The 27,398-nt window shown below is 47.2% G+C and overlaps 10 non-coding genes and 1 pseudogene across 10 annotated transcripts; all 11 read right to left on the bottom strand.

The window, feature by feature from the left end:
• Positions 1–1,153: 1,153 nt before the first annotated feature.
• LOC130304113 (U2 spliceosomal RNA) lies at positions 1,154–1,344 on the bottom strand. Its single transcript, XR_008853918.1, has one exon. It is a non-coding gene; the product is annotated as a U2 spliceosomal RNA (small nuclear RNA).
• Positions 1,345–3,430: 2,086 nt separating this feature from the next.
• Positions 3,431–3,621, bottom strand: LOC130304112 (U2 spliceosomal RNA). Its single transcript, XR_008853917.1, has one exon. It is a non-coding gene; the product is annotated as a U2 spliceosomal RNA (small nuclear RNA).
• Positions 3,622–5,718: 2,097 nt separating this feature from the next.
• Positions 5,719–5,909, bottom strand: LOC130304111 (U2 spliceosomal RNA). The gene has a single exon (XR_008853916.1). It is a non-coding gene; the product is annotated as a U2 spliceosomal RNA (small nuclear RNA).
• Positions 5,910–8,000: 2,091 nt separating this feature from the next.
• On the bottom strand, positions 8,001–8,191 carry LOC130304110 (U2 spliceosomal RNA). Its single transcript, XR_008853915.1, has one exon. It is a non-coding gene; the product is annotated as a U2 spliceosomal RNA (small nuclear RNA).
• Positions 8,192–10,291: 2,100 nt separating this feature from the next.
• On the bottom strand, positions 10,292–10,482 carry LOC130304108 (U2 spliceosomal RNA). The gene has a single exon (XR_008853913.1). It is a non-coding gene; the product is annotated as a U2 spliceosomal RNA (small nuclear RNA).
• Positions 10,483–12,577: 2,095 nt separating this feature from the next.
• LOC130304107 (U2 spliceosomal RNA) lies at positions 12,578–12,768 on the bottom strand. The gene has a single exon (XR_008853912.1). It is a non-coding gene; the product is annotated as a U2 spliceosomal RNA (small nuclear RNA).
• Positions 12,769–14,855: 2,087 nt separating this feature from the next.
• LOC130304105 (U2 spliceosomal RNA) lies at positions 14,856–15,046 on the bottom strand. Its single transcript, XR_008853911.1, has one exon. It is a non-coding gene; the product is annotated as a U2 spliceosomal RNA (small nuclear RNA).
• Positions 15,047–17,138: 2,092 nt separating this feature from the next.
• On the bottom strand, positions 17,139–17,329 carry LOC130304104 (U2 spliceosomal RNA). The gene has a single exon (XR_008853910.1). It is a non-coding gene; the product is annotated as a U2 spliceosomal RNA (small nuclear RNA).
• A 2,095-nt stretch (positions 17,330–19,424) lies between these two features.
• On the bottom strand, positions 19,425–19,621 carry LOC130304126 (U2 spliceosomal RNA). Its single transcript, XR_008853931.1, has one exon. It is a non-coding gene; the product is annotated as a U2 spliceosomal RNA (small nuclear RNA).
• Positions 19,622–21,708: 2,087 nt separating this feature from the next.
• LOC130304103 (U2 spliceosomal RNA) lies at positions 21,709–21,899 on the bottom strand. The gene has a single exon (XR_008853909.1). It is a non-coding gene; the product is annotated as a U2 spliceosomal RNA (small nuclear RNA).
• A 2,075-nt stretch (positions 21,900–23,974) lies between these two features.
• Positions 23,975–24,147, bottom strand: LOC130304127 (U2 spliceosomal RNA; annotated as a pseudogene).
• Between the last annotated feature and the right edge of the window lie 3,251 nt (positions 24,148–27,398).

Below are 27,398 nucleotides of genomic sequence, written 5' to 3'. Positions count from 1 at the left end.
ATTTCCACCTTTTTTTCCCTTCTCTTCCTCTTACTTTTTTTTCACGTTTTTTTACGTTTTTCTCCTTTTCGCCTCTTTTCTGGGCGTATTATTCTTCTTTTTCTTCTTTTTTTTCGTCTAATGCATACCCCATCAGTGCAGCAATGCTTATTCAATACCGCCAGCAGATGGAGACACTGGGGGATAATTTTCTAAGGATTTATACTGATTTTTCCTGTCTGAATTTGTCGCACAGAAAGTTGCAGGCCAAATATGTGTGACATTTCTGCGACTTTAGCTTCTAGAGCATTTTTACAACATTATACATAGGTGCTGAATACATAAAAAGCGACTGTTCAGCGACAGACAAGTCGCATCGGCTGAAAGTAGGCCAGAATGTCAGTCCATGTTGGAGCAGGTTTAGATACAGTCTAAAGCATAGATCTCAAAGTCTGTGCACAGAATTTAGCAAGGGCCTCGCACCTTCTGATGCATCAGGTAGGTGCACAATAGCATAGCCTAACCCTCTGTACTTTGGTCTATATTGATGCGGGACATAGACAGCCAGCTGATGACCAATCCATTAGTGCAATGGATGGCTGGAAGCATTTGTCTTTGCCTTTGCAATACCACAGAAGCAATGCATGGTCAATGTACAGCAATGACACACCTGTGTGAACAGCCGGGAGACCCCCCCCCCCCCCCCCCCCCATGTTATGTTACATAGTTACATAGTTAGTACGGTCGAAAAAAGACATATGTCCATCACGTTCAACCAGGGAATTAAGGGGTAGGGGTGTGGCGCGATATTGGGGAAGGGATGAGATTTTATATTTCTTCATAAGCATTAATCTTATTTTGTCAATTAGGAACATTCAGCACCCACCCGCTATCAAGGCAGCTGCCTATCATGTCATGCCCTACCTGCACAGGTGTGCTGGCTACTCAAATGATCCAATTAAGGAGGCCATTTAGTCAGCAGCAGCAGAAGTCCTGTGCCTGGACGCTCCAACAGGGGCCAGACACAAGCAGAAGCAGAAGCAGCAGAAGCAGCAGCAGCACCACCTTTTGTTTTTTGGCTGCAGCAGCAGCAAGGCCCACAGGGCTGGCTAGCTGGCTAGCCAGCAAGCAGGTAGCAATGAAAGTAGGAATCTTTCTTTTTAACCCTGTAAGGGGGTGGTGCACTGTACCCGAAGATACTGCCATATCGGGTCAATGCATAGGGCGACGGAAGCAAGCTTCGAAATCGGCCCCCGTTCTCAAAAATCCATTTAATATATGGTCCCCAGATAGGGGACGTATCAGATATTAAACTGATAAGAACAGATACTACACTTGATCTTAGCCAAAAGGCCGAGAAGCGATAACCGTGAAAGGGGCGGGCCCAACAAGGTCCCCTTCATGGGCACTATCACTGCTTGCTGTCAGGGAGGCTGCCAGACAATTTTCCATGCACACTCTGGGCTGGGGGGCAGTCAACCACCAGTACACACAGCAGAACCTAAACCCATACCATTATTGCTAAGCAGCAAGACAGGGGCCCATTGCACTCCCACGGGGCCTTTTTAAATGCAATCCATAACCCGGATTTGCCAGGAACCCTTCTTACTCCTCCTACTTGCATGTGACACTGGGCTTAGGATCTGCATAGGAAACACACACACAAGCACACACCTACCTTTGTTGCCTGCAGATGCCTCCTTGGCTGTCCCCAAACGGTATCAAACCAACACCCACGGGAAGCTGTAAGCATAGAGGACATGCCTGCACCCCATTGGACTTACCTGTGTGGGTTAAATCCGGGTTATTTGACAACCTATGGCGGTGATGGTTCTGCTCAGGCAGAGCAGTGCTGATGCTCCTCATAAAGCTGTCGCTGCTGTGAAGGTTCTAGGTGACATCACAAATCCCTTTGGTTACATACACAACAAAGCTGGGTTGTTGTTGTTTACACTCTGCAAGGCCTGTGGAAGTGAGTGACATCATAGCACTGTAGTTCTGAGGGTTCAAGATGGATGCAACAATCTCCTGTTGCTTCTATGAAGGCCGTAATAGACGACATCACCAAACAGCTCCATAGTCACATACACAGCAAAGGAGAGATGTTGTTTACACCTAGTGATGTCAGTGGTATTGAGTGACATCACAGCACAGTGCTAAGGCTCCTGGGCCTGGACACAGCAGCGGCTGCAATATCTCAACGGAGAATACGTTTATATCTATGTGTGTGTGTGCGCATATATATATATATATATATATATATATATATATATATATATATATTTCTCCGCCGAAATCACTTTTAAACCCATTTCCACCTTTTTTTCCCTTCTCTTCCTCTTACTTTTTTTTCACGTTTTTTTACGTTTTTCTCCTTTTCGCCTCTTTTCTGGGCGTATTATTCTTCTTTTTCTTCTTTTTTTTCGTCTAATGCATACCCCATCAGTGCAGCAATGCTTATTCAATACCGCCAGCAGATGGAGACACTGGGGGATAATTTTCTAAGGATTTATACTGATTTTTCCTGTCTGAATTTGTCGCACAGAAAGTTGCAGGCCAAATATGTGTGACATTTCTGCGACTTTAGCTTCTAGAGCATTTTTACAACATTATACATAGGTGCTGAATACATAAAAAGCGACTGTTCAGCGACAGACAAGTCGCATCGGCTGAAAGTAGGCCAGAATGTCAGTCCATGTTGGAGCAGGTTTAGATACAGTCTAAAGCATAGATCTCAAAGTCTGTGCACAGAATTTAGCAAGGGCCTCGCACCTTCTGATGCATCAGGTAGGTGCACAATAGCATAGCCTAACCCTCTGTACTTTGGTCTATATTGATGCGGGACATAGACAGCCAGCTGATGACCAATCCATTAGTGCAATGGATGGCTGGAAGCATTTGTCTTTGCCTTTGCAATACCACAGAAGCAATGCATGGTCAATGTACAGCAATGACACACCTGTGTGAACAGCCAGGAGACCCCCCCCCATGTTATGTTACATAGTTACATAGTTAGTACGGTCGAAAAAAGACATATGTCCATCACGTTCAACCAGGGAATTAAGGGGTAGGGGTGTGGCGCGATATTGGGGAAGGGATGAGATTTTATATTTCTTCATAAGCATTAATCTTATTTTGTCAATTAGGAACATTCAGCACCCACCCGCTATCAAGGCAGCTGCCTATCATGTCATGCCCTACCTGCACAGGTGTGCTGGCTACTCAAATGATCCAATTAAGGAGGCCATTTAGTCAGCAGCAGCAGAAGTCCTGTGTCTGGACGCTCCAACAGGGGCCAGACACAAGCAGAAGCAGAAGCAGCAGAAGCAGCAGCAGCACCACCTTTTGTTTTTTGGCTGCAGCAGCAGCAAGGCCCACAGGGCTGGCTAGCTGGCTAGCCAGCAAGCAGGTAGCAATGAAAGTAGGAATCTTTCTTTTTAACCCTGTAAGGGGGTGGTGCACTGTACCCGAAGATACTGCCATATCGGGTCAATGCATAGGGCGACGGAAGCAAGCTTCGAAATCGGCCCCCGTTCTCAAAAATCCATTTAATATATGGTCCCCAGATAGGGGACGTATCAGATATTAAACTGATAAGAACAGATACTACACTTGATCTTAGCCAAAAGGCCGAGAAGCGATAACCGTGAAAGGGGCGGGCCCAACAAGGTCCCCTTCATGGGCACTATCACTGCTTGCTGTCAGGGAGGCTGCCAGACAATTTTCCATGCACACTCTGGGCTGGGGGGCAGTCAACCACCAGTACACACAGCAGAACCTAAACCCATACCATTATTGCTAAGCAGCAAGACAGGGGCCCATTGCACTCCCACGGGGCCTTTTTAAATGCAATCCATAACCCGGATTTGCCAGGAACCCTTCTTACTCCTCCTACTTGCATGTGACACTGGGCTTAGGATCTGCATAGGAAACACACACACAAGCACACACCTACCTTTGTTGCCTGCAGATGCCTCCTTGGCTGTCCCCAAACGGTATCAAACCAACACCCACGGGAAGCTGTAAGCATAGAGGACATGCCTGCACCCCATTGGACTTACCTGTGTGGGTTAAATCCGGGTTATTTGACAACCTATGGCGGTGATGGTTCTGCTCAGGCAGAGCAGTGCTGATGCTCCTCATAAAGCTGTCGCTGCTGTGAAGGTTCTAGGTGACATCACAAATCCCTTTGGTTACATACACAACAAAGCTGGGTTGTTGTTGTTTACACTCTGCAAGGCCTGTGGAAGTGAGTGACATCATAGCACTGTAGTTCTGAGGGTTCAAGATGGATGCAACAATCTCCTGTTGCTTCTATGAAGGCCGTAATAGACGACATCACCAAACAGCTCCATAGTCACATACACAGCAAAGGAGAGATGTTGTTTACACCTAGTGATGTCAGTGGTATTGAGTGACATCACAGCACAGTGCTAAGGCTCCTGGGCCTGGACACAGCAGCGGCTGCAATATCTCAACGGAGAATACGTTTATATCTATGTGTGTGTGTGCGCATATATATATATATATATATATATATATATATATATATATATATATTTCTCCGCCGAAATCACTTTTAAACCCATTTCCACCTTTTTTTCCCTTCTCTTCCTCTTACTTTTTTTTCACGTTTTTTTACGTTTTTCTCCTTTTCGCCTCTTTTCTGGGCGTATTATTCTTCTTTTTCTTCTTTTTTTTCGTCTAATGCATACCCCATCAGTGCAGCAATGCTTATTCAATACCGCCAGCAGATGGAGACACTGGGGGATAATTTTCTAAGGATTTATACTGATTTTTCCTGTCTGAATTTGTCGCACAGAAAGTTGCAGGCCAAATATGTGTGACATTTCTGCGACTTTAGCTTCTAGAGCATTTTTACAACATTATACATAGGTGCTGAATACATAAAAAGCGACTGTTCAGCGACAGACAAGTCGCATCGGCTGAAAGTAGGCCAGAATGTCAGTCCATGTTGGAGCAGGTTTAGATACAGTCTAAAGCATAGATCTCAAAGTCTGTGCACAGAATTTAGCAAGGGCCTCGCACCTTCTGATGCATCAGGTAGGTGCACAATAGCATAGCCTAACCCTCTGTACTTTGGTCTATATTGATGCGGGACATAGACAGCCAGCTGATGACCAATCCATTAGTGCAATGGATGGCTGGAAGCATTTGTCTTTGCCTTTGCAATACCACAGAAGCAATGCATGGTCAATGTACAGCAATGACACACCTGTGTGAACAGCCAGGAGACCCCCCCCCCCCCCCCCCCCATGTTATGTTACATAGTTACATAGTTAGTACGGTCGAAAAAAGACATATGTCCATCACGTTCAACCAGGGAATTAAGGGGTAGGGGTGTGGCGCGATATTGGGGAAGGGATGAGATTTTATATTTCTTCATAAGCATTAATCTTATTTTGTCAATTAGGAACATTCAGCACCCACCCGCTATCAAGGCAGCTGCCTATCATGTCATGCCCTACCTGCACAGGTGTGCTGGCTACTCAAATGATCCAATTAAGGAGGCCATTTAGTCAGCAGCAGCAGAAGTCCTGTGCCTGGACGCTCCAACAGGGGCCAGACACAAGCAGAAGCAGAAGCAGCAGAAGCAGCAGCAGCACCACCTTTTGTTTTTTGGCTGCAGCAGCAGCAAGGCCCACAGGGCTGGCTAGCTGGCTAGCCAGCAAGCAGGTAGCAATGAAAGTAGGAATCTTTCTTTTTAACCCTGTAAGGGGGTGGTGCACTGTACCCGAAGATACTGCCATATCGGGTCAATGCATAGGGCGACGGAAGCAAGCTTCGAAATCGGCCCCCGTTCTCAAAAATCCATTTAATATATGGTCCCCAGATAGGGGACGTATCAGATATTAAACTGATAAGAACAGATACTACACTTGATCTTAGCCAAAAGGCCGAGAAGCGATAACCGTGAAAGGGGCGGGCCCAACAAGGTCCCCTTCATGGGCACTATCACTGCTTGCTGTCAGGGAGGCTGCCAGACAATTTTCCATGCACACTCTGGGCTGGGGGGCAGTCAACCACCAGTACACACAGCAGAACCTAAACCCATACCATTATTGCTAAGCAGCAAGACAGGGGCCCATTGCACTCCCACGGGGCCTTTTTAAATGCAATCCATAACCCGGATTTGCCAGGAACCCTTCTTACTCCTCCTACTTGCATGTGACACTGGGCTTAGGATCTGCATAGGAAACACACACACAAGCACACACCTACCTTTGTTGCCTGCAGATGCCTCCTTGGCTGTCCCCAAACGGTATCAAACCAACACCCACGGGAAGCTGTAAGCATAGAGGACATGCCTGCACCCCATTGGACTTACCTGTGTGGGTTAAATCCGGGTTATTTGACAACCTATGGCGGTGATGGTTCTGCTCAGGCAGAGCAGTGCTGATGCTCCTCATAAAGCTGTCGCTGCTGTGAAGGTTCTAGGTGACATCACAAATCCCTTTGGTTACATACACAACAAAGCTGGGTTGTTGTTGTTTACACTCTGCAAGGCCTGTGGAAGTGAGTGACATCATAGCACTGTAGTTCTGAGGGTTCAAGATGGATGCAACAATCTCCTGTTGCTTCTATGAAGGCCGTAATAGACGACATCACCAAACAGCTCCATAGTCACATACACAGCAAAGGAGAGATGTTGTTTACACCTAGTGATGTCAGTGGTATTGAGTGACATCACAGCACAGTGCTAAGGCTCCTGGGCCTGGACACAGCAGCGGCTGCAATATCTCAACGGAGAATACGTTTATATCTATGTGTGTGTGTGCGCATATATATATATATATATATATATATATATATATATATATATATATTTCTCCGCCGAAATCACTTTTAAACCCATTTCCACCTTTTTTTCCCTTCTCTTCCTCTTACTTTTTTTTCACGTTTTTTTACGTTTTTCTCCTTTTCGCCTCTTTTCTGGGCGTATTATTCTTCTTTTTCTTCTTTTTTTTCGTCTAATGCATACCCCATCAGTGCAGCAATGCTTATTCAATACCGCCAGCAGATGGAGACACTGGGGGATAATTTTCTAAGGATTTATACTGATTTTTCCTGTCTGAATTTGTCGCACAGAAAGTTGCAGGCCAAATATGTGTGACATTTCTGCGACTTTAGCTTCTAGAGCATTTTTACAACATTATACATAGGTGCTGAATACATAAAAAGCGACTGTTCAGCGACAGACAAGTCGCATCGGCTGAAAGTAGGCCAGAATGTCAGTCCATGTTGGAGCAGGTTTAGATACAGTCTAAAGCATAGATCTCAAAGTCTGTGCACAGAATTTAGCAAGGGCCTCGCACCTTCTGATGCATCAGGTAGGTGCACAATAGCATAGCCTAACCCTCTGTACTTTGGTCTATATTGATGCGGGACATAGACAGCCAGCTGATGACCAATCCATTAGTGCAATGGATGGCTGGAAGCATTTGTCTTTGCCTTTGCAATACCACAGAAGCAATGCATGGTCAATGTACAGCAATGACACACCTGTGTGAACAGCCAGGAGACCCCCCCCCCCCCCATGTTATGTTACATAGTTACATAGTTAGTACGGTCGAAAAAAGACATATGTCCATCACGTTCAACCAGGGAATTAAGGGGTAGGGGTGTGGCGCGATATTGGGGAAGGGATGAGATTTTATATTTCTTCATAAGCATTAATCTTATTTTGTCAATTAGGAACATTCAGCACCCACCCGCTATCAAGGCAGCTGCCTATCATGTCATGCCCTACCTGCACAGGTGTGCTGGCTACTCAAATGATCCAATTAAGGAGGCCATTTAGTCAGCAGCAGCAGAAGTCCTGTGCCTGGACGCTCCAACAGGGGCCAGACACAAGCAGAAGCAGAAGCAGCAGAAGCAGCAGCAGCACCACCTTTTGTTTTTTGGCTGCAGCAGCAGCAAGGCCCACAGGGCTGGCTAGCTGGCTAGCCAGCAAGCAGGTAGCAATGAAAGTAGGAATCTTTCTTTTTAACCCTGTAAGGGGGTGGTGCACTGTACCCGAAGATACTGCCATATCGGGTCAATGCATAGGGCGACGGAAGCAAGCTTCGAAATCGGCCCCCGTTCTCAAAAATCCATTTAATATATGGTCCCCAGATAGGGGACGTATCAGATATTAAACTGATAAGAACAGATACTACACTTGATCTTAGCCAAAAGGCCGAGAAGCGATAACCGTGAAAGGGGCGGGCCCAACAAGGTCCCCTTCATGGGCACTATCACTGCTTGCTGTCAGGGAGGCTGCCAGACAATTTTCCATGCACACTCTGGGCTGGGGGGCAGTCAACCACCAGTACACACAGCAGAACCTAAACCCATACCATTATTGCTAAGCAGCAAGACAGGGGCCCATTGCACTCCCACGGGGCCTTTTTAAATGCAATCCATAACCCGGATTTGCCAGGAACCCTTCTTACTCCTCCTACTTGCATGTGACACTGGGCTTAGGATCTGCATAGGAAACACACACACAAGCACACACCTACCTTTGTTGCCTGCAGATGCCTCCTTGGCTGTCCCCAAACGGTATCAAACCAACACCCACGGGAAGCTGTAAGCATAGAGGACATGCCTGCACCCCATTGGACTTACCTGTGTGGGTTAAATCCGGGTTATTTGACAACCTATGGCGGTGATGGTTCTGCTCAGGCAGAGCAGTGCTGATGCTCCTCATAAAGCTGTCGCTGCTGTGAAGGTTCTAGGTGACATCACAAATCCCTTTGGTTACATACACAACAAAGCTGGGTTGTTGTTGTTTACACTCTGCAAGGCCTGTGGAAGTGAGTGACATCATAGCACTGTAGTTCTGAGGGTTCAAGATGGATGCAACAATCTCCTGTTGCTTCTATGAAGGCCGTAATAGACGACATCACCAAACAGCTCCATAGTCACATACACAGCAAAGGAGAGATGTTGTTTACACCTAGTGATGTCAGTGGTATTGAGTGACATCACAGCACAGTGCTAAGGCTCCTGGGCCTGGACACAGCAGCGGCTGCAATATCTCAACGGAGAATACGTTTATATCTATGTGTGTGTGTGCGCATATATATATATATATATATATATACATATATATATATATATATATATATATATATATTTCTCCGCCGAAATCACTTTTAAACCCATTTCCACCTTTTTTTCCCTTCTCTTCCTCTTACTTTTTTTTCACGTTTTTTTACGTTTTTCTCCTTTTCGCCTCTTTTCTGGGCGTATTATTCTTCTTTTTCTTCTTTTTTTTCGTCTAATGCATACCCCATCAGTGCAGCAATGCTTATTCAATACCGCCAGCAGATGGAGACACTGGGGGATAATTTTCTAAGGATTTATACTGATTTTTCCTGTCTGAATTTGTCGCACAGAAAGTTGCAGGCCAAATATGTGTGACATTTCTGCGACTTTAGCTTCTAGAGCATTTTTACAACATTATACATAGGTGCTGAATACATAAAAAGCGACTGTTCAGCGACAGACAAGTCGCATCGGCTGAAAGTAGGCCAGAATGTCAGTCCATGTTGGAGCAGGTTTAGATACAGTCTAAAGCATAGATCTCAAAGTCTGTGCACAGAATTTAGCAAGGGCCTCGCACCTTCTGATGCATCAGGTAGGTGCACAATAGCATAGCCTAACCCTCTGTACTTTGGTCTATATTGATGCGGGACATAGACAGCCAGCTGATGACCAATCCATTAGTGCAATGGATGGCTGGAAGCATTTGTCTTTGCCTTTGCAATACCACAGAAGCAATGCATGGTCAATGTACAGCAATGACACACCTGTGTGAACAGCCAGGAGACCCCCCCCCCCATGTTATGTTACATAGTTACATAGTTAGTACGGTCGAAAAAAGACATATGTCCATCACGTTCAACCAGGGAATTAAGGGGTAGGGGTGTGGCGCGATATTGGGGAAGGGATGAGATTTTATATTTCTTCATAAGCATTAATCTTATTTTGTCAATTAGGAACATTCAGCACCCACCCGCTATCAAGGCAGCTGCCTATCATGTCATGCCCTACCTGCACAGGTGTGCTGGCTACTCAAATGATCCAATTAAGGAGGCCATTTAGTCAGCAGCAGCAGAAGTCCTGTGCCTGGACGCTCCAACAGGGGCCAGACACAAGCAGAAGCAGAAGCAGCAGAAGCAGCAGCAGCACCACCTTTTGTTTTTTGGCTGCAGCAGCAGCAAGGCCCACAGGGCTGGCTAGCTGGCTAGCCAGCAAGCAGGTAGCAATGAAAGTAGGAATCTTTCTTTTTAACCCTGTAAGGGGGTGGTGCACTGTACCCGAAGATACTGCCATATCGGGTCAATGCATAGGGCGACGGAAGCAAGCTTCGAAATCGGCCCCCGTTCTCAAAAATCCATTTAATATATGGTCCCCAGATAGGGGACGTATCAGATATTAAACTGATAAGAACAGATACTACACTTGATCTTAGCCAAAAGGCCGAGAAGCGATAACCGTGAAAGGGGCGGGCCCAACAAGGTCCCCTTCATGGGCACTATCACTGCTTGCTGTCAGGGAGGCTGCCAGACAATTTTCCATGCACACTCTGGGCTGGGGGGCAGTCAACCACCAGTACACACAGCAGAACCTAAACCCATACCATTATTGCTAAGCAGCAAGACAGGGGCCCATTGCACTCCCACGGGGCCTTTTTAAATGCAATCCATAACCCGGATTTGCCAGGAACCCTTCTTACTCCTCCTACTTGCATGTGACACTGGGCTTAGGATCTGCATAGGAAACACACACACAAGCACACACCTACCTTTGTTGCCTGCAGATGCCTCCTTGGCTGTCCCCAAACGGTATCAAACCAACACCCACGGGAAGCTGTAAGCATAGAGGACATGCCTGCACCCCATTGGACTTACCTGTGTGGGTTAAATCCGGGTTATTTGACAACCTATGGCGGTGATGGTTCTGCTCAGGCAGAGCAGTGCTGATGCTCCTCATAAAGCTGTCGCTGCTGTGAAGGTTCTAGGTGACATCACAAATCCCTTTGGTTACATACACAACAAAGCTGGGTTGTTGTTGTTTACACTCTGCAAGGCCTGTGGAAGTGAGTGACATCATAGCACTGTAGTTCTGAGGGTTCAAGATGGATGCAACAATCTCCTGTTGCTTCTATGAAGGCCGTAATAGACGACATCACCAAACAGCTCCATAGTCACATACACAGCAAAGGAGAGATGTTGTTTACACCTAGTGATGTCAGTGGTATTGAGTGACATCACAGCACAGTGCTAAGGCTCCTGGGCCTGGACACAGCAGCGGCTGCAATATCTCAACGGAGAATACGTTTATATCTATGTGTGTGTGTGCGCATATATATATATATATATATATATATATATATATATATATATATATTTCTCCGCCGAAATCACTTTTAAACCCATTTCCACCTTTTTTTCCCTTCTCTTCCTCTTACTTTTTTTTCACGTTTTTTTACGTTTTTCTCCTTTTCGCCTCTTTTCTGGGCGTATTATTCTTCTTTTTCTTCTTTTTTTTCGTCTAATGCATACCCCATCAGTGCAGCAATGCTTATTCAATACCGCCAGCAGATGGAGACACTGGGGGATAATTTTCTAAGGATTTATACTGATTTTTCCTGTCTGAATTTGTCGCACAGAAAGTTGCAGGCCAAATATGTGTGACATTTCTGCGACTTTAGCTTCTAGAGCATTTTTACAACATTATACATAGGTGCTGAATACATAAAAAGCGACTGTTCAGCGACAGACAAGTCGCATCGGCTGAAAGTAGGCCAGAATGTCAGTCCATGTTGGAGCAGGTTTAGATACAGTCTAAAGCATAGATCTCAAAGTCTGTGCACAGAATTTAGCAAGGGCCTCGCACCTTCTGATGCATCAGGTAGGTGCACAATAGCATAGCCTAACCCTCTGTACTTTGGTCTATATTGATGCGGGACATAGACAGCCAGCTGATGACCAATCCATTAGTGCAATGGATGGCTGGAAGCATTTGTCTTTGCCTTTGCAATACCACAGAAGCAATGCATGGTCAATGTACAGCAATGACACACCTGTGTGAACAGCCAGGAGACCCCCCCCCCCCCCCCCCATGTTATGTTACATAGTTACATAGTTAGTACGGTCGAAAAAAGACATATGTCCATCACGTTCAACCAGGGAATTAAGGGGTAGGGGTGTGGCGCGATATTGGGGAAGGGATGAGATTTTATATTTCTTCATAAGCATTAATCTTATTTTGTCAATTAGGAACATTCAGCACCCACCCGCTATCAAGGCAGCTGCCTATCATGTCATGCCCTACCTGCACAGGTGTGCTGGCTACTCAAATGATCCAATTAAGGAGGCCATTTAGTCAGCAGCAGCAGAAGTCCTGTGCCTGGACGCTCCAACAGGGGCCAGACACAAGCAGAAGCAGAAGCAGCAGAAGCAGCAGCAGCACCACCTTTTGTTTTTTGGCTGCAGCAGCAGCAAGGCCCACAGGGCTGGCTAGCTGGCTAGCCAGCAAGCAGGTAGCAATGAAAGTAGGAATCTTTCTTTTTAACCCTGTAAGGGGGTGGTGCACTGTACCCGAAGATACTGCCATATCGGGTCAATGCATAGGGCGACGGAAGCAAGCTTCGAAATCGGCCCCCGTTCTCAAAAATCCATTTAATATATGGTCCCCAGATAGGGGACGTATCAGATATTAAACTGATAAGAACAGATACTACACTTGATCTTAGCCAAAAGGCCGAGAAGCGATAACCGTGAAAGGGGCGGGCCCAACAAGGTCCCCTTCATGGGCACTATCACTGCTTGCTGTCAGGGAGGCTGCCAGACAATTTTCCATGCACACTCTGGGCTGGGGGGCAGTCAACCACCAGTACACACAGCAGAACCTAAACCCATACCATTATTGCTAAGCAGCAAGACAGGGGCCCATTGCACTCCCACGGGGCCTTTTTAAATGCAATCCATAACCCGGATTTGCCAGGAACCCTTCTTACTCCTCCTACTTGCATGTGACACTGGGCTTAGGATCTGCATAGGAAACACACACACAAGCACACACCTACCTTTGTTGCCTGCAGATGCCTCCTTGGCTGTCCCCAAACGGTATCAAACCAACACCCACGGGAAGCTGTAAGCATAGAGGACATGCCTGCACCCCATTGGACTTACCTGTGTGGGTTAAATCCGGGTTATTTGACAACCTATGGCGGTGATGGTTCTGCTCAGGCAGAGCAGTGCTGATGCTCCTCATAAAGTCGCTGCTGTGAAGGTTCTAGGTGACATCACAAATCCCTTTGGTTACATACACAACAAAGCTGGGTTGTTGTTGTTTACACTCTGCAAGGCCTGTGGAAGTGAGTGACATCATAGCACTGTAGTTCTGAGGGTTCAAGATGGATGCAACAATCTCCTGTTGCTTCTATGAAGGCCGTAATAGACGACATCACCAAACAGCTCCATAGTCACATACACAGCAAAGGAGAGATGTTGTTTACACCTAGTGATGTCAGTGGTATTGAGTGACATCACAGCACAGTGCTAAGGCTCCTGGGCCTGGACACAGCAGCGGCTGCAATATCTCAACGGAGAATACGTTTATATCTATGTGTGTGTGTGCGCATATATATATATATATATATATATATATATATATATATATTTCTCCGCCGAAATCACTTTTAAACCCATTTCCACCTTTTTTTCCCTTCTCTTCCTCTTACTTTTTTTTCACGTTTTTTTACGTTTTTCTCCTTTTCGCCTCTTTTCTGGGCGTATTATTCTTCTTTTTCTTCTTTTTTTTCGTCTAATGCATACCCCATCAGTGCAGCAATGCTTATTCAATACCGCCAGCAGATGGAGACACTGGGGGATAATTTTCTAAGGATTTATACTGATTTTTCCTGTCTGAATTTGTCGCACAGAAAGTTGCAGGCCAAATATGTGTGACATTTCTGCGACTTTAGCTTCTAGAGCATTTTTACAACATTATACATAGGTGCTGAATACATAAAAAGCGACTGTTCAGCGACAGACAAGTCGCATCGGCTGAAAGTAGGCCAGAATGTCAGTCCATGTTGGAGCAGGTTTAGATACAGTCTAAAGCATAGATCTCAAAGTCTGTGCACAGAATTTAGCAAGGGCCTCGCACCTTCTGATGCATCAGGTAGGTGCACAATAGCATAGCCTAACCCTCTGTACTTTGGTCTATATTGATGCGGGACATAGACAGCCAGCTGATGACCAATCCATTAGTGCAATGGATGGCTGGAAGCATTTGTCTTTGCCTTTGCAATACCACAGAAGCAATGCATGGTCAATGTACAGCAATGACACACCTGTGTGAACAGCCAGGAGACCCCCCCCCCCCCCCCCCCATGTTATGTTACATAGTTACATAGTTAGTACGGTCGAAAAAAGACATATGTCCATCACGTTCAACCAGGGAATTAAGGGGTAGGGGTGTGGCGCGATATTGGGGAAGGGATGAGATTTTATATTTCTTCATAAGCATTAATCTTATTTTGTCAATTAGGAACATTCAGCACCCACCCGCTATCAAGGCAGCTGCCTATCATGTCATGCCCTACCTGCACAGGTGTGCTGGCTACTCAAATGATCCAATTAAGGAGGCCATTTAGTCAGCAGCAGCAGAAGTCCTGTGCCTGGACGCTCCAACAGGGGCCAGACACAAGCAGAAGCAGAAGCAGCAGAAGCAGCAGCAGCACCACCTTTTGTTTTTTGGCTGCAGCAGCAGCAAGGCCCACAGGGCTGGCTAGCTGGCTAGCCAGCAAGCAGGTAGCAATGAAAGTAGGAATCTTTCTTTTTAACCCTGTAAGGGGGTGGTGCACTGTACCCGAAGATACTGCCATATCGGGTCAATGCATAGGGCGACGGAAGCAAGCTTCGAAATCGGCCCCCGTTCTCAAAAATCCATTTAATATATGGTCCCCAGATAGGGGACGTATCAGATATTAAACTGATAAGAACAGATACTACACTTGATCTTAGCCAAAAGGCCGAGAAGCGATAACCGTGAAAGGGGCGGGCCCAACAAGGTCCCCTTCATGGGCACTATCACTGCTTGCTGTCAGGGAGGCTGCCAGACAATTTTCCATGCACACTCTGGGCTGGGGGGCAGTCAACCACCAGTACACACAGCAGAACCTAAACCCATACCATTATTGCTAAGCAGCAAGACAGGGGCCCATTGCACTCCCACGGGGCCTTTTTAAATGCAATCCATAACCCGGATTTGCCAGGAACCCTTCTTACTCCTCCTACTTGCATGTGACACTGGGCTTAGGATCTGCATAGGAAACACACACACAAGCACACACCTACCTTTGTTGCCTGCAGATGCCTCCTTGGCTGTCCCCAAACGGTATCAAACCAACACCCACGGGAAGCTGTAAGCATAGAGGACATGCCTGCACCCCATTGGACTTACCTGTGTGGGTTAAATCCGGGTTATTTGACAACCTATGGCGGTGATGGTTCTGCTCAGGCAGAGCAGTGCTGATGCTCCTCATAAAGCTGTCGCTGCTGTGAAGGTTCTAGGTGACATCACAAATCCCTTTGGTTACATACACAACAAAGCTGGGTTGTTGTTGTTTACACTCTGCAAGGCCTGTGGAAGTGAGTGACATCATAGCACTGTAGTTCTGAGGGTTCAAGATGGATGCAACAATCTCCTGTTGCTTCTATGAAGGCCGTAATAGACGACATCACCAAACAGCTCCATAGTCACATACACAGCAAAGGAGAGATGTTGTTTACACCTAGTGATGTCAGTGGTATTGAGTGACATCACAGCACAGTGCTAAGGCTCCTGGGCCTGGACACAGCAGCGGCTGCAATATCTCAACGGAGAATACGTTTATATCTATGTGTGTGTGTGCGCATATATATATATATATATATATATATATATATATATATATATTTCTCCGCCGAAATCACTTTTAAACCCATTTCCACCTTTTTTTCCCTTCTCTTCCTCTTACTTTTTTTTCACGTTTTTTTACGTTTTTCTCCTTTTCGCCTCTTTTCTGGGCGTATTATTCTTCTTTTTCTTCTTTTTTTTCGTCTAATGCATACCCCATCAGTGCAGCAATGCTTATTCAATACCGCCAGCAGATGGAGACACTGGGGGATAATTTTCTAAGGATTTATACTGATTTTTCCTGTCTGAATTTGTCGCACAGAAAGTTGCAGGCCAAATATGTGTGACATTTCTGCGACTTTAGCTTCTAGAGCATTTTTACAACATTATACATAGGTGCTGAATACATAAAAAGCGACTGTTCAGCGACAGACAAGTCGCATCGGCTGAAAGTAGGCCAGAATGTCAGTCCATGTTGGAGCAGGTTTAGATACAGTCTAAAGCATAGATCTCAAAGTCTGTGCACAGAATTTAGCAAGGGCCTCGCACCTTCTGATGCATCAGGTAGGTGCACAATAGCATAGCCTAATCCTCTGTACTTTGGTCTATATTGATGCGGGACATAGACAGCCAGCTGATGACCAATCCATTAGTGCAATGGATGGCTGGAAGCATTTGTCTTTGCCTTTGCAATACCACAGAAGCAATGCATGGTCAATGTACAGCAATGACACACCTGTGTGAACAGCCAGGAGACCCCCCCCCCCCCCCCCCCATGTTATGTTACATAGTTACATAGTTAGTACGGTCGAAAAAAGACATATGTCCATCACGTTCAACCAGGGAATTAAGGGGTAGGGGTGTGGCGCGATATTGGGGAAGGGATGAGATTTTATATTTCTTCATAAGCATTAATCTTATTTTGTCAATTAGGAACATTCAGCACCCACCCGCTATCAAGGCAGCTGCCTATCATGTCATGCCCTACCTGCACAGGTGTGCTGGCTACTCAAATGATCCAATTAAGGAGGCCATTTAGTCAGCAGCAGCAGAAGTCCTGTGCCTGGACGCTCCAACAGGGGCCAGACACAAGCAGAAGCAGAAGCAGCAGAAGCAGCAGCAGCACCACCTTTTGTTTTTTGGCTGCAGCAGCAGCAAGGCCCACAGGGCTGGCTAGCTGGCTAGCCAGCAAGCAGGTAGCAATGAAAGTAGGAATCTTTCTTTTTAACCCTGTAAGGGGGTGGTGCACTGTACCCGAAGATACTGCCATATCGGGTCAATGCATAGGGCGACGGAAGCAAGCTTCGAAATCGGCCCCCGTTCTCAAAAATCCATTTAATATATGGTCCCCAGATAGGGGACGTATCAGATATTAAACTGATAAGAACAGATACTACACTTGATCTTAGCCAAAAGGCCGAGAAGCGATAACCGTGAAAGGGGCGGGCCCAACAAGGTCCCCTTCATGGGCACTATCACTGCTTGCTGTCAGGGAGGCTGCCAGACAATTTTCCATGCACACTCTGGGCTGGGGGGCAGTCAACCACCAGTACACACAGCAGAACCTAAACCCATACCATTATTGCTAAGCAGCAAGACAGGGGCCCATTGCACTCCCACGGGGCCTTTTTAAATGCAATCCATAACCCGGATTTGCCAGGAACCCTTCTTACTCCTCCTACTTGCATGTGACACTGGGCTTAGGATCTGCATAGGAAACACACACACAAGCACACACCTACCTTTGTTGCCTGCAGATGCCTCCTTGGCTGTCCCCAAACGGTATCAAACCAACACCCACGGGAAGCTGTAAGCATAGAGGACATGCCTGCACCCCATTGGACTTACCTGTGTGGGTTAAATCCGGGTTATTTGACAACCTATGGCGGTGATGGTTCTGCTCAGGCAGAGCAGTGCTGATGCTCCTCATAAAGCTGTCGCTGCTGTGAAGGTTCTAGGTGACATCACAAATCCCTTTGGTTACATACACAACAAAGCTGGGTTGTTGTTGTTTACACTCTGCAAGGCCTGTGGAAGTGAGTGACATCATAGCACTGTAGTTCTGAGGGTTCAAGATGGATGCAACAATCTCCTGTTGCTTCTATGAAGGCCGTAATAGACGACATCACCAAACAGCTCCATAGTCACATACACAGCAAAGGAGAGATGTTGTTTACACCTAGTGATGTCAGTGGTATTGAGTGACATCACAGCACAGTGCTAAGGCTCCTGGGCCTGGACACAGCAGCGGCTGCAATATCTCAACGGAGAATACGTTTATATCTATGTGTGTGTGTGCGCATATATATATATATATATATATATATATATATATATATATATATATTTCTCCGCCGAAATCACTTTTAAACCCATTTCCACCTTTTTTTCCCTTCTCTTCCTCTTACTTTTTTTTCACGTTTTTTTACGTTTTTCTCCTTTTCGCCTCTTTTCTGGGCGTATTATTCTTCTTTTTCTTCTTTTTTTTCGTCTAATGCATACCCCATCAGTGCAGCAATGCTTATTCAATACCGCCAGCAGATGGAGACACTGGGGGATAATTTTCTAAGGATTTATACTGATTTTTCCTGTCTGAATTTGTCGCACAGAAAGTTGCAGGCCAAATATGTGTGACATTTCTGCGACTTTAGCTTCTAGAGCATTTTTACAACATTATACATAGGTGCTGAATACATAAAAAGCGACTGTTCAGCGACAGACAAGTCGCATCGGCTGAAAGTAGGCCAGAATGTCAGTCCATGTTGGAGCAGGTTTAGATACAGTCTAAAGCATAGATCTCAAAGTCTGTGCACAGAATTTAGCAAGGGCCTCGCACCTTCTGATGCATCAGGAAGGTGCACAATAGCATAGCCTAACCCTCTGTACTTTGGTCTATATTGATGCGGGACATAGACAGCCAGCTGATGACCAATCCATTAGTGCAATGGATGGCTGGAAGCATTTGTCTTTGCCTTTGCAATACCACAGAAGCAATGCATGGTCAATGTACAGCAATGACACACCTGTGTGAACAGCCAGGAGACCCCCCCCCCCCCCCCCCATGTTATGTTACATAGTTACATAGTTAGTACGGTCGAAAAAAGACATATGTCCATCACGTTCAACCAGGGAATTAAGGGGTAGGGGTGTGGCGCGATATTGGGGAAGGGATGAGATTTTATATTTCTTCATAAGCATTAATCTTATTTTGTCAATTAGGAACATTCAGCACCCACCCGCTATCAAGGCAGCTGCCTATCATGTCATGCCCTACCTGCACAGGTGTGCTGGCTACTCAAATGATCCAATTAAGGAGGCCATTTAGTCAGCAGCAGCAGAAGTCCTGTGCCTGGACGCTCCAACAGGGGCCAGACACAAGCAGAAGCAGAAGCAGCAGAAGCAGCAGCAGCACCACCTTTTGTTTTTTGGCTGCAGCAGCAGCAAGGCCCACAGGGCTGGCTAGCTGGCTAGCCAGCAAGCAGGTAGCAATGAAAGTAGGAATCTTTCTTTTTAACCCTGTAAGGGGGTGGTGCACTGTACCCGAAGATACTGCCATATCGGGTCAATGCATAGGGCGACGGAAGCAAGCTTCGAAATCGGCCCCCGTTCTCGTTCTCAAAAATCCATTTAATATATGGTCCCCAGATAGGGGACGTATCAGATATTAAACTGATAAGAACAGATACTACACTTGATCTTAGCCAAAAGGCCGAGAAGCGATAACCGTGAAAGGGGCGGGCCCAACAAGGTCCCCTTCATGGGCACTATCACTGCTTGCTGTCAGGGAGGCTGCCAGACAATTTTCCATGCACACTCTGGGGCTGGGGGGCAGTCAACCACCAGTACACACAGCAGAACCTAAACCCATACCATTATTGCTAAGCAGCAAGACAGGGGCCCATTGCACTCCCACGGGGCCTTTTTAAATGCAATCCATAACCCGGATTTGCCAGGAACCCTTCTTACTCCTCCTACTTGCATGTGACACTGGGCTTAGGATCTGCATAGGAAACACACACACAAGCACACACCTACCTTTGTTGCCTGCAGATGCCTCCTTGGCTGTCCCCAAACGGTATCAAACCAACACCCACGGGAAGCTGTAAGCATAGAGGACATGCCTGCACCCCATTGGACTTACCTGTGTGGGTTAAATCCGGGTTATTTGACAACCTATGGCGGTGATGGTTCTGCTCAGGCAGAGCAGTGCTGATGCTCCTCATAAAGCTGTCGCTGCTGTGAAGGTTCTAGGTGACATCACAAATCCCTTTGGTTACATACACAACAAAGCTGGGTTGTTGTTGTTTACACTCTGCAAGGCCTGTGGAAGTGAGTGACATCATAGCACTGTAGTTCTGAGGGTTCAAGATGGATGCAACAATCTCCTGTTGCTTCTATGAAGGCCGTAATAGACGACATCACCAAACAGCTCCATAGTCACATACACAGCAAAGGAGAGATGTTGTTTACACCTAGTGATGTCAGTGATATTGAGTGACATCACAGCACAGTGCTAAGGCTCCTGGGCCTGGACACAGCAGCGGCTGCAATATCTCAACGGAGAATACGTTTATATCTATGTGTGTGTGTGCGCATATATATATATATATATATATATATATATATATATATATATATATTTCTCCGCCGAAATCACTTTTAAACCCATTTCCACCTTTTTTTCCCTTCTCTTCCTCTTACTTTTTTTTCACGTTTTTTTACGTTTTTCTCCTTTTCGCCTCTTTTCTGGGCGTATTATTCTTCTTTTTCTTCTTTTTTTTCGTCTAATGCATACCCCATCAGTGCAGCAATGCTTATTCAATACCGCCAGCAGATGGAGACACTGGGGGATAATTTTCTAAGGATTTATACTGATTTTTCCTGTCTGAATTTGTCGCACAGAAAGTTGCAGGCCAAATATGTGTGACATTTCTGCGACTTTAGCTTCTAGAGCATTTTTACAACATTATACATAGGTGCTGAATACATAAAAAGCGACTGTTCAGCGACAGACAAGTCGCATCGGCTGAAAGTAGGCCAGAATGTCAGTCCATGTTGGAGCAGGTTTAGATACAGTCTAAAGCATAGATCTCAAAGTCTGTGCACAGAATTTAGCAAGGGCCTCGCACCTTCTGATGCATCAGGTAGGTGCACAATAGCATAGCCTAACCCTCTGTACTTTGGTCTATATTGATGCGGGACATAGACAGCCAGCTGATGACCAATCCATTAGTGCAATGGATGGCTGGAAGCATTTGTCTTTGCCTTTGCAATACCACAGAAGCAATGCATGGTCAATGTACAGCAATGACACACCTGTGTGAACAGCCAGGAGACCCCCCCCCCCCCCCCCCATGTTATGTTACATAGTTACATAGTTAGTACGGTCGAAAAAAGACATATGTCCATCACGTTCAACCAGGGAATTAAGGGGTAGGGGTGTGGCGCGATATTGGGGAAGGGATGAGATTTTATATTTCTTCATAAGCATTAATCTTATTTTGTCAATTAGGAACATTCAGCACCCACCCGCTATCAAGGCAGCTGCCTATCATGTCATGCCCTACCTGCACAGGTGTGCTGGCTACTCAAATGATCCAATTAAGGAGGCCATTTAGTCAGCAGCAGCAGAAGTCCTGTGCCTGGACGCTCCAACAGGGGCCAGACACAAGCAGAAGCAGAAGCAGCAGCAGCACCACCTTTTGTTTTTTGGCTGCAGCAGCAGCAAGGCCCACAGGGCTGGCTAGCTGGCTAGCCAGCAAGCAGGTAGCAATGAAAGTAGGAATCTTTCTTTTTAACCCTGTAAGGGGGTGGTGCACTGTACCCGAAGATACTGCCATATCGGGTCAATGCATAGGGCGACGGAAGCAAGCTTCGAAATCGGCCCCCGTTCTCAAAAATCCATTTAATATATGGTCCCCAGATAGGGGACGTATCAGATATTAAACTGATAAGAACAGATACTACACTTGATCTTAGCCAAAAGGCCGAGAAGCGATAACCGTGAAAGGGGCGGGCCCAACAAGGTCCCCTTCATGGGCACTATCACTGCTTGCTGTCAGGGAGGCTGCCAGACAATTTTCCATGCACACTCTGGGCTGGGGGGCAGTCAACCACCAGTACACACAGCAGAACCTAAACCCATACCATTATTGCTAAGCAGCAAGACAGGGGCCCATTGCACTCCCACGGGGCCTTTTTAAATGCAATCCATAACCCGGATTTGCCAGGAACCCTTCTTACTCCTCCTACTTGCATGTGACACTGGGCTTAGGATCTGCATAGGAAACACACACACAAGCACACACCTACCTTTGTTGCCTGCAGATGCCTCCTTGGCTGTCCCCAAACGGTATCAAACCAACACCCACGGGAAGCTGTAAGCATAGAGGACATGCCTGCACCCCATTGGACTTACCTGTGTGGGTTAAATCCGGGTTATTTGACAACCTATGGCGGTGATGGTTCTGCTCAGGCAGAGCAGTGCTGATGCTCCTCATAAAGCTGTCGCTGCTGTGAAGGTTCTAGGTGACATCACAAATCCCTTTGGTTACATACACAACAAAGCTGGGTTGTTGTTGTTTACACTCTGCAAGGCCTGTGGAAGTGAGTGACATCATAGCACTGTAGTTCTGAGGGTTCAAGATGGATGCAACAATCTCCTGTTGCTTCTATGAAGGCCGTAATAGACGACATCACCAAACAGCTCCATAGTCACATACACAGCAAAGGAGAGATGTTGTTTACACCTAGTGATGTCAGTGGTATTGAGTGACATCACAGCACAGTGCTAAGGCTCCTGGGCCTGGACACAGCAGCGGCTGCAATATCTCAACGGAGAATACGTTTATATCTATGTGTGTGTGTGCGCATATATATATATATATATATATATATATATATATATATATATATATATTTCTCCGCCGAAATCACTTTTAAACCCATTTCCACCTTTTTTTCCCTTCTCTTCCTCTTACTTTTTTTTCACGTTTTTTTACGTTTTTCTCCTTTTCGCCTCTTTTCTGGGCGTATTATTCTTCTTTTTCTTCTTTTTTTTCGTCTAATGCATACCCCATCAGTGCAGCAATGCTTATTCAATACCGCCAGCAGATGGAGACACTGGGGGATAATTTTCTAAGGATTTATACTGATTTTTCCTGTCTGAATTTGTCGCACAGAAAGTTGCAGGCCAAATATGTGTGACATTTCTGCGACTTTAGCTTCTAGAGCATTTTTACAACATTATACATAGGTGCTGAATACATAAAAAGCGACTGTTCAGCGACAGACAAGTCGCATCGGCTGAAAGTAGGCCAGAATGTCAGTCCATGTTGGAGCAGGTTTAGATACAGTCTAAAGCATAGATCTCAAAGTCTGTGCACAGAATTTAGCAAGGGCCTCGCACCTTCTGATGCATCAGGTAGGTGCACAATAGCATAGCCTAACCCTCTGTACTTTGGTCTATATTGATGCGGGACATAGACAGCCAGCTGATGACCAATCCATTAGTGCAATGGATGGCTGGAAGCATTTGTCTTTGCCTTTGCAATACCACAGAAGCAATGCATGGTCAATGTACAGCAATGACACACCTGTGTGAACAGCCAGGAGACCCCCCCCCCCATGTTATGTTACATAGTTACATAGTTAGTACGGTCGAAAAAAGACATATGTCCATCACGTTCAACCAGGGAATTAAGGGGTAGGGGTGTGGCGCGATATTGGGGAAGGGATGAGATTTTATATTTCTTCATAAGCATTAATCTTATTTTGTCAATTAGGAACATTCAGCACCCACCCGCTATCAAGGCAGCTGCCTATCATGTCATGCCCTACCTGCACAGGTGTGCTGGCTACTCAAATGATCCAATTAAGGAGGCCATTTAGTCAGCAGCAGCAGAAGTCCTGTGCCTGGACGCTCCAACAGGGGCCAGACACAAGCAGAAGCAGCAGCAGCACCACCTTTTGTTTTTTGGCTGCAGCAGCAGCAAGGCCCACAGGGCTGGCTAGCTGGCTAGCCAGCAAGCAGGTAGCAATGAAAGTAGGAATCTTTCTTTTTAACCCTGTAAGGGGGTGGTGCACTGTACCCGAAGATACTGCCATATCGGGTCAATGCATAGGGCGACGGAAGCAAGCTTCGAAATCGGCCCCCGTTCTCAAAAATCCATTTAATATATGGTCCCCAGATAGGGGACGTATCAGATATTAAACTGATAAGAACAGATTTTTGATTGAAAGAGCTTTATTTTCCGTTCAGTCATTACAAGTCGTACAATAAATTACAGTCACACAAAGCATGATAGTACAATACACAGCAAAGGTTCCCTAAGCTATACATCGCACACCATGCTACTCTAACATTCAGCTCAATCCTGCAATATAAAGGCACAAGAGATCAAACAAAAACCAAATAATACAATCTGTGATCGGGGTAGGGGTGTGGGCGACTATGTGGGGGTAGGGAGGGGGCGGATCACAGGGCCAAACTGTTGGGCTGTATCTTCAGGGAGACATGGGAGAAGGAGAGGGGTCTTCACTCCTCTTCTTCCTCATCAACGGCCGAGCTGTCCAAGATGGAATAGTCTCTAAGCAGGTTCTTGATGAACCTGCGGCAGTCCCGGACGGACATGTTTTCCCTGTTGATCACGAGGCGGTTCCTGGCAAGCCACACTGCGTCCTTAAAACAGTTCATAAGGCGCCAGGCCTCCTGGATGGCCTCCACGTCGTGGGTCCCAGGGAACAGGCCGTAAAGCACCGAATGGTACGATAGGCAGCTCCTGGGCACTGAGTCTCTGAGTTCCTGTTCTAGGGCGTCCAACAGACCCTGTGCAAAGGGGCACTGCCAAAACACGTGGAAAGATGTTTCCTCCACGTAGGGGCAACGGGGGCAGTACCGGGTCTTGCACAGGTTGCGGGCATGCATGAATGACCTGAGAGAGAGACCTCCCATGACGGCCATCCACGACAAGTCCTTGTGTCCATTGGTAAGCCGCTTTGAGGCCACATTGTTCCAAACTGTCTCTGCAGTGGCTGCGGGGAGTCCCGGAACCAGCTCGGTCGAGTCCTTAGCTCGGATGAGCTTGTGGATTGTCTTTGGCTTCCATAGGTCTGGTTTCAGTCCTTCCAGCTGGTGCTCCCTCACAAACCGGACAACATCCCCATAGAACCAGGGAGTGTTCCAGTTGTAAGGGATGGAGCTGTCCCACTTGTCCCAGCCCAGCTGTCTCCAGAGGGGCATGAGAAGCAAGCGAGACATGGACCTGCCCGCTGAGCCAGTCTTTTCTACAAGAGTCCGCTGCACCGTGACACATGCAAAGGAGGCCCTCAGCAGAGCGGGGATGTCGGGTATTCCCTTCCCACCCTTGCGGGGTTCCTTGTACATCACGGTCCTCTTGACTCTGTCCATTTTGCCCCAGACGAAGCCAAACACTGTCCGGGTGATGGCCTTGCAAACGGTGGTATGGGGAGGCCAGGCCTGTGCGGTATATTGGAGCACAGGCAAAACTTCACTCCGCAGGACAAGTGCCTTGCCTTCCATCGTGAGCTTTCTGGAGCTCCACAGTCCGATCTTCGAGTTTATCCTTCCTAGTCGGTCTTGCCAAGACTTAAGGGCCGCTCCTTCCTTCCCGAACCAGACTCCAAGAATTTGAATGAAGTCCGGCTTAATAGTAAAGGGGAAGGGGGCGGAAGAAGCCAGGTGCCATTCCCCGAAGAGCATGGCCTCCGACTTCCCGCAGTTGACTTTTGCCCCCGAAGCTCTGCCGAAGTCCTCGCAGGTCTGGACGAGTGCAGTCACCGAACGCTGGTCAGCGCAGAAGACGGTCACGTCGTCCATGTAGAGCGAGCACTTGACCTCGTGGCGATCTGGTCCTGGTGCGGTGATCCCTCTGATCTCTCCATTCTGCCGGATAGTCTCAGCGAAGAGCTCTATAACACAAACAAAAAGGAGAGGTGAAAGAGGGCAGCCTTGTCTAACCCCTGAAAGAATAGGAAAGGGGTCAGTCTTCCAGCCGTTCACCAACACCGTGCTGTAAATGTCAAAATACATAACGTTAACAAAAGAGCAAAACATCTTCCCCAGACCCAGCCTGCGCAAAACCCTGTCCATGAATGCGTGGGAGACACGGTCGAACGCCTTCTCCTGATCTAAGCTGACCAGGGCGGCGCGGCCCCCGCGGTCCTGGATGTAATGGACCGTGTCTCTCACAAGGGCAAGGCTGTCGGCAATCCTGCGGCCAGGAATGCTGCAGGTCTGGTCCGGATGGACGATCTGCCCCATGACAGGTTTCAGCCTGTTGGCCAGCACCTTGGCGAGGATCTTGTAGTCCACGTTCAGGAGAGAGATGGGACGCCAGTTTTTCAGGTCACATCTCTCCCCCTTCCGCTTATACAAGATCGTGATCATCCCTTCCCTCAACGACGGAGGCATTCTGCCCCCCACCACCATCTCCTCGTACACCTCCAACAGGTCCGGACAGATCAGGTCACCCAGCGCTACGTAGAGCTCGGCTGGGAGACCGTCACTGCCCGGGGTCCTGCCGGGCTTAAAGGATTTAGCGGCAGAGAGCAGCTCCCCCACCGTCAAGGGATCGTCCATAGCCGCCGCACCTGCGGGATCAACAACGTTAGTGACACCTGACAGGAACCTCTCGGCGGCTTCGGGGTCGGATGACTTGGGGGCGTAGAGGTTGCCGTAGAAGTCGTGGACGACCCCCACCACTTCCTCCTTGCCGCTCCTCATGTGTCCGGTCTCATCTCGTAGCTCAGTCAGGGGCGTGTGGCCGGCATGGAGCTTCCTGAAAAAGAAAGAGTTACATTTCTCACCCTTCTCCAGGTTCTCCACCTTGGAACGAAAGACGATTCGCTTGGATTCCTCCTCAAAGTGCCTTTTCAAGCTCTTTTTGGTCTCTTCCAGCTCCTCCCTGACGTCCCAGCCACACTGGAGCAGGTCCTGCAGGGACCGCAGCTCGCGCTGCAGTTTCCTCAAGTCCCACTTCTTCGCACACGCCTGTTGTCTGCCTTTTGCCTGAAAGAAACAACGGAATTCGACTTTAACATATTCCCACCAATCGCTGATGCACTTGAACAGACATTTGTCATTTCGCCATACAAGGTAAGCATCCCTAAGTTCCTCCATGACCTCCCTCTGCTCCAACAGGGCACAATTCAACTTCCAGGAGCCCGGGCCAGGTGGGAATCCATGGCCCAGAGTCCCCCGGAATCGAATGGCCCTGTGGTCAGAGAAGAAGCAGGGGACCATAGAGTACGACACCTTTCTGACTGCTCTCGAAGTGAAGATGAAGTCTATCCGAGAACGGAGCGAGCCATCGGGGCGGCTCCACGTATAGTTTACGGAGCCGTTCCCGATGGACCCGACAACGTCCTGCAAGGATGCCTCCGTCACCATCTCAATCAGCAGTTTAGACGTCACGTCCAGGCTGGCGGATGTGCCAGAACTGCGCCCCTCCACCTCAATGGGGCAGTTGAAGTCACCA

This window comes from Hyla sarda, unplaced genomic scaffold (genome assembly GCF_029499605.1).
Source record: "Hyla sarda isolate aHylSar1 unplaced genomic scaffold, aHylSar1.hap1 scaffold_1263, whole genome shotgun sequence".
NCBI classification, from domain to species: Eukaryota; Metazoa; Chordata; class Amphibia; order Anura; family Hylidae; genus Hyla; species Hyla sarda.
The sequence above is the reverse complement of the archived record's forward strand: the minus strand, read 5'-3'. Positions and strand labels throughout refer to the sequence as shown.